The following is a 10,406-nucleotide window of genomic DNA, read 5'->3' as shown; positions in this document are numbered from 1 at the left end:
AGGTAGGTATAGTTTGAGACAGCGCCATTGGTTTGGGATTACTCACCGCTGACTGGACGAGACATCTGTCAATCAACGTATACAGTGAAGAACCAGCCGAAGAACAATAGAGTCATGGTAGAAAGTTCAGAGATGGTATTAAAGTAGCTCAGTTTAAATGTATTGTATTAATTGCCCTTACTATGGAGCCCTCCCTACACCTACCCTAACCCTACCCGATACTTTATTTTCAACTTTTTGATTATTTCCTTAATTTTTATTGAAAATAAATGCCTTTACAATGTGATACGAGATTTGAAAAGGGAGAAAAAAAAAGTTCGCCAAAAGGCGGGCTCAAACCCGGGTCGATCGCGTCAAAAAGCCAACGATGAACGATTTCTTCGATTTCATAATCGCGCAACAAAATCGTCTGCGAACAAACTGAAAAATAAACTAATCAATTCAAAGCAAGAACAACATTAACAGAAAAAAAAGTTAAGGAGCAATCAAACGGAACATGCCAAAAAAAAAAAAAACTCAACGGGGCGAATTAAAGACTCCGCTCCATTCTCCCTCTCTCGGGCTTCCGGTTGACGTCGACTTTTATCCTCCGCCTGTAACATCCATCCGCACGCTAATGATAACAGACAACCACGTCAGCCAATAGCGTCATCCTAAGAGGTAATAGAGGAGAAAGAAAACAAGAGCAAAACAACGCAACACACCGTCCCCTCTAGGCACGTAACACAGTCCTCGAGGGTATTTCGTCACCTTCGTGGAGTGGGTGCTGGTGAGCAATGACTCGCCATTCACCATCGGTCTCGCCAGCCCCACTCCGGACCCAGAATCAAACGGAAAAAGCAAAAAAAAAAAAAAACTCAACGTGGCGAATTCAAGACTCCGCTCCATTCTCCCTCTCCTCAGGCTTCCGGTTGACGTCGACTTTTATCTTCCGCCTGTAACATCTGTCCGCACATCCGTTATCACGCTAATGATAACAGACAACCACGTCAGCCAATAGCGTCATCCTAAAAGGTGACGGAGGAGAAAGAAAACAAGAGCAAAGCAATGTAACGCACCATCCCCTCTAGGCACGTAACACTGACACACACATTTGAGTTCTTGGAGTCTTTACGAATGAGCTGATAAGTTAAATCAGGTACGTGTGTTTGGTTAGGGAGACATCTAAAATGTGCGGTGTTGGGGGTTCTGCAGGACCAGGATTGGAAACCACTGTTTTAAGTCTCTGAAATAAGGCTATAAAACACATACCGGACACAAGGCTTTGTTCACAAGACTTTTGAGTACTGGATCTTGTAGACTAGAGCTTTAGGTACAAAATCATGTAAAAATCATCCTGCCCACTCATTCACATAAAACAACGTATTGATTTAACTTTTGTGAGACACTTTTTTTATTTGTTACCAAAGCCATGTGAGTGACAATGGCCATGAATATTATATGAATATGTTTCACACCTGGAAAGACAAAGCCCCTTCCCTACTGGGCCTGTCAGTGTTGGATGTGACTGACCAAGAGAAAGAATGTGAAGAAAATGTGAGAACAGTTTCATAATTTATTTTCAACATAGTGCACAACATAATCAAAATATTCATAATGAAGGGCATTATTATATAGTTATAACAAAGTGCTATATATTATATAGTTATAACTAGTGCTATAACAAAAAAAATCATAGTATTTGTAGTCATAGACACAAAACTACATTTTATATTTCAGAAACTAAATATATTAATAATAATATTATAACATTATTATTGTTTGGCACATAAATATCTGAGTTTGAGCAGATATTCCTGAACACATTAAACACTGGTCTAAACATTCTTAGACGGTAACATTCAATAAGCCCTCATGTTAATTTTATATCGTATTATACATTATAGAGTATAAAAACATTGTCAAAACATATGACATTTACATGCAATGATATGTTGCCTATCTGAATATATATTTCTTATTTCAACATGTCTCACTCGATCTCAAACATTTTAGTCTGGCAATATAGTTTGGGAAAAGCCCAACTAGTAAAATGTGTACAAGTTTATGTAAAAATAACATATTAACTTATGTAACATTAAATGATTTACTTGTCATTAAATTAAATTGACTATGACTTTTGCCTCAATAAACTTAAAATGTGCTCCTTATTAATAGTTAGTCAGGTAGTTGTTAAGTTTAGATATGGGGTTGGATTGAGGGATCTAAAATATAGTCATACAGAATAAGGCATTAATATGTGCTTAATAAGTACTATTAAACAGCCAATATGATAGTAATGATAGTAAAGCATGCTAATAAGCAACTAATTAATAGCGAGAATTGGTCCCTAAAGTTTTGCCATTTAAATCCTCTGCTGGATCAAGCATCACATCTCATCGCATTCTTCTTCTTCTTCTGGGATAAATTCAAGGCTTATTCCTCAGCATGTCTTCTTTCAAACCCGAAGGAAAGTAGAGTAACCTGGCGAAGCTTGATGCTTTGTTTATCGAGGTGAAGGACATTATGGGATGTTTACCCTACCAAGTGTGTGAACAGAACAAACAAGGACAGAAAAAAATTAATGCATTAATTTTTATCAACACTTGAATGTGGATATTTCATTTAAAAAAAGAAAGAAAATTGTGTTTTTATCAAAGACTACATCCAGATCAGATTCAGAACAATGATAAAAACATAGATTGAGTAGATCAAGTCCATCAACACTCCCAAATTTTGCACACTCCTCTCAATTTTTTGTGGGTTCAACATTTCATTCTGTAAATTTATATGATGTCTGATGATCATGTTAGCGTACATGTCTGAAGCAATGCTTCTAGCGCTTGTTTTTGCTTCTTCTTCACCTGTGTTCTGATCCGGAGGTTCCATACTCTTTCAGAAGGTGCATAATAGCACCTACAGTATAACAGTGAAAACATGGATTGGTGGAAAATTCAGTCAATCGCAGGAGTTAAAAACTGATCACTCACTCTTTGCTCACTTTTTTCTCTTTCTCAAATGCTCAGCTGCAGAGAACCGTAAAGCTGCTCTTCATGATTATACAGAGATCAGCCTTAGACTGAAGAACAAATTAAAACGGGACTACCAACAGATATTGGTTGGTAATTCAGAGACGGGTCATCGGCAGATCCTGAATGACATATACACTGATCTATATGTGGTGAAGAATGAGACTGGAGGAATAGTGAATGAGCATGAGGTGAGACAGATTGAATCGAGTCGCAACCGATTTACCACTGACACACCAATCCAGTGCAACAACATATTCAAAGTCCAGCATAATACGGATCAACAAAACAGAACAGTGCTGACAATGGGAATTGCAGGGGTGGGAAAGACCGTCTTGGTCAATAAATTCATCCTTGACTGGGCTGAAGGAAAAGAAAATCAGGATATAGTCTTAATTTTTCCACCCACATTCCGTGAACTGAATTTGATTAAAGAGGAGTACAGCCTCATGGAACTGCTTAACAAATACTTATTTCGTGGTCGTGAAGAACTGCCTTCTCTTCCTGAAGATGACAGTAAGGTCATGTTCATCTTTGATGGGCTGGATGAATGTCGGTTCACCTTGAAATTCATTAAGAGTGATGAATTTACAGATGTTTGTCAAAAAACAACAGTGAGTAAGATACTTACAACCCTAATCAAGAGACATCTGATTCCCTCTGCTCTCATCTGGATCACATCCAGACCAGCAGCAGCCAGTCTGATACCCAGAGACTACATTAATCTAGTGACAGAGGTGCGAGGATTCAACAATGAGCAGAAAGAGCAATACTTCAACAAAAACAGCAGACCTGAGATTGCTGGAAATATAATCTGTCACATCAGGAAATCCAGGAGCCTGTACATCATGTGCCACATCCCCATCTTCTGCTGGATCTCTCTCATTGTTCTTCAGCCACTACTGGCTCATGAGAGCAATGACAAAATACCCACAACTCTCACAGGGATGTACACAAACTTCTTACTTACTCAGCAGCAACAGATGGAAAAAAAAGGAAATCTAATTTTCTACAAAAAAGATCTTGAGGAATGTGGATTAGATGTCAGTGAAGGGTCAGTGTACTCTGGGTTATGCACTCAGATCTTTCAAGGAGAAAAGGCTGCTTCAAGAGAAAGTGTTTACAGCTTCATACATCTTAGCATCCAGGAATTCCTTGCTGCTCTCTATTCAATTTTGATTGACAAAGAGGATAAAGCAAAGCTATTTCTTCGATCCCGCAGAGAAAAACTGACATGGAAACTCTACAAAAAGCCACTGTTTCAAATTCATAAGGCTGTAGTCAACAAGGCTTTACAAAGTGAGAACGGACACCTAGACCTTTTCCTTCGGTTCCTGCTGGGTCTCTCAATGGAGTCCAATCAGAGTGACATAAAGGAACTACTGCCAGGACTAGATCTCAAATCAGAAAACATGAAAGGCATTTCTGACTATATCAAAAAGAAAATAGAGAAGGAGAAATCAGTGGAAAGAACCATCAATCTTTTCCACTGTCTGAGTGAAATGAAAGTTGACTTTGTTGAGGAAATACAAAAGAATCTGAGTTCAGGAAATCTTTCAGCACCAAATCTCTCCTCTGCTCAGTGGTCGGGTCTGGTGTTTGTGCTCCTGATGTCAGAAGAGACTCAAGAAAAATTTGAGCAGCAGAAATACAGAAGATATGATGAAGCAGTGATGAGACTGCTGCCAGTCATCAAAAATAGCAGAAAAGCACTGTAAGAGTCTTATTTACTTAAATGTATATAAACATATTTTAATTGGGTCTTAATCTTACACAGGTGACTTACTGGCTAAGACTGTTCATAAAAAATGAAAAAATGTAAATGTATAATTATGTGTGATTAATATAATGCCAATGTATCTCCACCATCAGGCAAGTTGAACCTGAGTTTTTATTATTCTTAAGTGTATCTAGGCCTGTCATGATAACTACATTTTGTTTTACATTTTTGTTGCCCCAAAAATAATTGCAATAAATGATATTATTGTCATTTTAAGACCATTTTATGCCACTGACTATATAATGATAATATTTCAGCAGTATCAGCACTGGGACTTGTTTCTGTGTGTGCTAGACAGGCTGTTAGTCAATGCAGTTACATTGTTACACCAGTAAGTGATGGCAAAGGTCTTTATGAGTGAGTCAGATTACACTGATCATTCAACAAATATGCTTAACAACAATGATTAATTCACGAATGAAACAAGGTGTCGATATTAATTTAACTTTGAGTGACACTTTACTGTACAAGGCTCACTCGATGATCACCGTGTCACCTGGGTAATGCTGAAGCTGAGAGTTCAATGGTGTTGATTCAGTGCATTGACCAGCACTGACACCAGTCACAGGAAATTCCTTTAAAAGTTTAAAGGATAATATAACAAAGAAGTGTGTGTGTGTATGTGTGGAGGAGCTGCCTGAGCTCTGCCTCAGAGACAGAGAGCAGACAAGATGACAGAGGCACAATATATAAGTGAAATTGTTTTTTTTTTAACAAACAGGCATGTAAACACAATGGACAGTATATTGCATCACCAAAACTTTTTGCGATTATGTGGATTGTGACAGGTGGATTGCCGCTGCTGACACTGCCGTCGAGCTAGGTGGGCGTGGCTTCAGCAACCAGCTCCCGCCTTTTTGTCCATTTTCGATTATCCGGGAGTGACGCGCTGCCAAGATGGCGATGGCCCGCTCCGCCCACTTTGAGCTTCAAAAACACTCTTCGGAAATCTACGGGTGACGTCACGGACACTACGTCCATGTTTTTATACAATATATGGTGATAAGTCAATATAGTAATTATCACGACAGGCATAATTTGATCATAAATTAAAGAAACTGCAAATACTGGTTTGATGTTTTATGAAGAGAAAACTATTTTATCTTTGCTTACATCTCTACAATCAAAGGTTTATCCAAGTTAACTATGTTCCATATTATAAACCCTACCTAATAAGCATTAATATTGCTGTTCCTACACAGGCTACATAATTGTAATCTCACTACTCAATGTTGTGAGAGTTTGTCTTCAGTTCTAAAACCCTCATACTCCATCCTGAGAGAGCTGGACCTGAGCAACAATGACCTGAAGGATTCAGGGGTGAAGCTGCTTTCTGATGAACTGAAGAGTCCAAACTGTCAGCTGGAGATTCTGAGGTTTGAGTTCAAATACTTTTTTCCTTTTTTTTTGCATTAAGTTTATTATTAAAAATCAAACTGCTATGATTTATTCTGTATGTAATTACATTGTGTTTATATTGTTCAGATTTTTGCAATTATATAGTAAGTTTTATTTATGTTTATATTAGGGCTGTCAATCGATAAAATTTTTTAATCTGATTAATCACATCCTTTTTTCTGTGATTAATCGCGATTAATCGCACACTTCATGAAATTAAGCATATACCATTTATCTTGTTTCAAGTAAACCAAAAGATTGAAGGGTGATTCTCAAAAATCTATATTTTCTGCAAGCTTTTTTCCAAGATAAACTTAGATGTCTTTCCAAAAAAGGACACTTAGAAACTCCAAAAGGACACCAAAGAACCAAATGATATAAGGAGCCCATTTAAGCACATATGAAAGTTTATAGTATGTGTACAGCATTAAATTTTATAGTATGTGTACAGTGCAACAGCAAAGAGCTTTTTTACATTTTAGAGAAGTCAAGTTGGGATACCGAACAGGACCACATGGAGATGCCAAAAAAAACAATCGCCTGCTGACTGCATATATCTACTACAGTACATGGATCCATTCCGTATAACTAAACACAGCAACATAAACATGACAAATCAAAACATTATCGTGAATGTGTGTGGAAACAACGTGAATGTACGGAAATGTCTATGCCTGTGCATAAATACAATGTGCGATCTGTGCGTCAAGAGAAATCATACACGCATTATTATAACGGACTCACGCGTGCTTACTGTACTGTACGACTCCTGTACGCCACTGCAATCGTCTTTACCTTGATTGCAGTCTTCATCCATCAAAACTTTACTAGCGAGACACTGGTTATCCAGTAGTTTGCCTCTCATCTGGCCATACAGCGGTGGGATGTGTTAACAATCCGTTCAGTCTGTACTTCACACAGCGCGTGTTACGAGTGAGGGCTCGCGCTCTTCAGAGACAATCACAGAATTTCCTTTATATTAGCTGTTTTGGACGGATTGTTTGAATGCATTCGCTTACTGGATCATTGGACTGAAAACTTTCCCGGAGTTTAGCGGCTTAAAATGCAGAGAAGCAAAACTGGGTTAAAGGGTTAGAATAGAAATTGTGCTTCAGTAATTTTGCGTTAATTGTGTTAAGAATTGTAAAATTAATCGCATGCGTTAACGCGTTAATGATGACAGCCCTAGTTTATATAAATATTTATAGTGTTCCTGTGGCTCAGTGGTAGAGCATTGCTTTAGCAGTGCAAAAGGTCATGGGTTCAATTCCCAGGGAACACACATACTGGTAAAAAATGGATAGCCTGAATGCACTTAGTCACTTTGGATAAAAGTGTCTGCTAAATGCATAAATTATTTATAGAGCACATTTAAAATTCAGCATTACACTGATCAAAATGCTGAATAAAACCAATAATAAAATTCAGCATTACACTGATCAAAGTGCTGAATAAAACCAATAATAAAATACAGCATTCTCTATTCTAAAATAGAGTAACATTTAAAATAACAACAATAATAATAATACAATTGTAATATCAACAACAACAACAGTTTCACATTCAGTTAATAGCCCGGAAAGGCGAGAGAGTAAAAATGTGTCTTAAGTCTGGACTTGAAAATAGAAACAGAAGAAACACTCCTAATGTCAGGTGACAACTGATACCACAAATGTGAAGCAGCGACTGCAAAGGCTCTGTCTCCTTTTAATTTAAGTTGTGACCAAGGGACATGTAATAAAGCTTTATTAGCAGATCTGAGAGACATAAGCGTTAAATGCAAATAAATAAGATCAGAAATATAAGATGGGGTTTGTCTATTAAGAGCTTTGAAAACAATAAGTAAAATCTTAAGCTTAATTCTAAAAAAGGCAGGAAGCCAATGAAGGGACGTTAAACTGGAGAAATATGTTCGCGTTTTTTGGTGCCGGTTGACAATCTAGCCACCGCGTTCTGAACCATCTGCAGCCGTGCCAATTAAGATTGTGGAAGACCAACATATAATGAATTACAATAATCCAGGTGTGATGTAATAAAAGCATAAATGACTTTTTCCAGATCTTGAAAGGAAAGTGTTGATTTAAGTTTCGAGATGATCCAAGATATTTTAATGGAAGATACAGCTGAGAATCATCTGCATAAAAATGAAGAGATTTTGTATTTCCTTATTATATTACCAAGTGAAAGCATATACAGATTAATATGATTAGATATGATTGGTGATTGTATAAAAGGGTATTACTCGCCAGTTGGTCGGAAATTTTTTTATGAATTATGACAATACATGGTTGGCAGAACAGGATATGGCTTAGTATAATTATCAAATTTCGAAGGTTTTGAGGCTGTGATGTAATTACATAAATATACATTCTGACATGCTCCATGTGAAGGGTGGCACCATATTCATTTACACACAAGCAGGTCATTATCCTATGTTTTCGGGTTTTTCAGTACAGCTTGATTCACAGTCAATAACTGGTGTCAACTTCAGCTCTTGGAGGGCCACTTTCCTGCAAAGTTTAGCTCCAACCAGCTCCAACTCACCTGCCTGGACATTTCTAGTAATCCTGAAAACATCTCCAGGTTACGCATGTAACCCTAGTTCCCCGAGGGAATGAGCCGCTGTGTCAAAATGCTATGGGAATGCCTTCAGTGTGACCACACCCTGAATCACGTGTGTAATCAGTCCAATGGATGGGCAAGACATCACGGGCGGGGTGACGTAGTGACCAGGACGCTTGAAATCACATGTGGTGGAACCGGCGTCAGCTTTGAGGAATGAAGCAAGTGCTCGCAGGGATGCCGGAAGTATGCCACTGAGACACAGTGTATCGTTCCCTTAGGGAACTAGGGTTAAATGCGTAACCTGGAGATGTTCCCCTTTAGGAACTCGAGCTGCGTCGAAACGCTATGGGAACGAGAGTGCCCTCGCCGCCAGACTTACAAATCCCTGCCTAGTGTGGAAGAGCACAGCTAAAGCGAGAGAAAGGAGCCAGGAGTGGCGCAGAATGCAGGTAGACACCTGACAAAGTAGGCGGGGACATCCCACCCAAAGGCCAACTTCAGAAGGAGTGAGCCTTGACCCCCAAAGGAGAGGGGAGATCAGAGGACTTGAGGCTATTAAAATCACATCCTGATCCACCACTTAGCATAAGCTTCTCTGGCCGGAGGTCTCAGCGCACCGCGGCGGAAACGTGTAACCAGGGGGTGTCTGCCCCACTGACTGGCCACCGAGAGGGGCGGGATAGGCCGCAATGGCCACCACGTAGACCTTTAAGGTGGAGTGGGTCAACCCTGCGGAGAATCAAGCCTGCAGGAACTCCAGCACTGTACCAACTGGGCAGTTAACTGGGTCGAGCTGGCGGTCTCCACACCAAGAAGTGGAAAGCTTCCACTTCAAGGCATACAGTTTCCTCGTAGAGGGAGCTCTAGATTGGAGGATGGTCTCAAAAACCATATACGAGTTGTGCCCCCTCAGAGGCCACACCCACGGCTTCCACAACACCGGGTGGGGGTGAAAGATTGTACCCTCCACCTGTGAGAGGAGATCCCTCCTGACGGAAATCTCCCATGGAGAGCTGTCGAGAAGGAAAATCAGGTCCGAGAACTATACTCGGCCCAGACCATGGCATCCAGCCCCAGTGGAGCTGGATGAGTCAGAGAGAGAACCAGAGGGGACCGTGCGATATAATCTGAGTCGCAAACAAGTCCACCTGAGCCTGGCCAAAGACACTCCAAGTCTGCTTCACCCCTCAGGGTGAGGTGTCCATTCCACGGGCCTCGGCCCCTGCCTCGACAGGATGTCTGCTCCTTTATTGAGATGCCCAGGGATGTGAACTGCTCTCAGCCAAAGGAGTTTGTCCTGGGACCACACACAGATCTGGTGTGCCAGCCTGTAAAGGGGGTGCGAACGCAGACCTCCCTGGTGGTGATATATGAGACCACTGCTGTGTTGTCAGTGCGCACCAACACATGGCGATCTCTTAGGTCTGGGAGAAAGTGCTTTAATGCTAGAAACACGGGCAACATCTCCAGGCAGTTGATGTGCCACGTGAGATGGCGACCGCTCCACAGACCGTGGGCTGAGCGACCACTCATAACCACTCCCCAACCGGTGAGGGAGCGTCCGTCACTAGCATTGCACGGCGACAAGGAGCTCCCAGCACCGGGCCCTGAGACAAGAACCAAGGTTTCCTCCACATGTCTAAGGCACGTAGGCA

General features: G+C 40.4%; 1 pseudogene; it reads left to right on the top strand.

The window, feature by feature from the left end:
• Positions 1-3,856: 3,856 nt before the first annotated feature.
• Positions 3,857-10,406, top strand: part of LOC107661245 (NACHT, LRR and PYD domains-containing protein 3-like) — a 16,589-nt pseudogene continuing 10,039 nt past the window's right edge.

Source organism: Sinocyclocheilus anshuiensis, unplaced genomic scaffold, assembly GCF_001515605.1.
Source record: "Sinocyclocheilus anshuiensis isolate Anshui unplaced genomic scaffold, SAMN03320099.WGS_v1.1 scaffold1365, whole genome shotgun sequence".
NCBI lineage: Eukaryota > Metazoa > Chordata > Actinopteri > Cypriniformes > Cyprinidae > Sinocyclocheilus > Sinocyclocheilus anshuiensis.
This window is presented reverse-complemented; position numbering and strand designations above follow the sequence as displayed.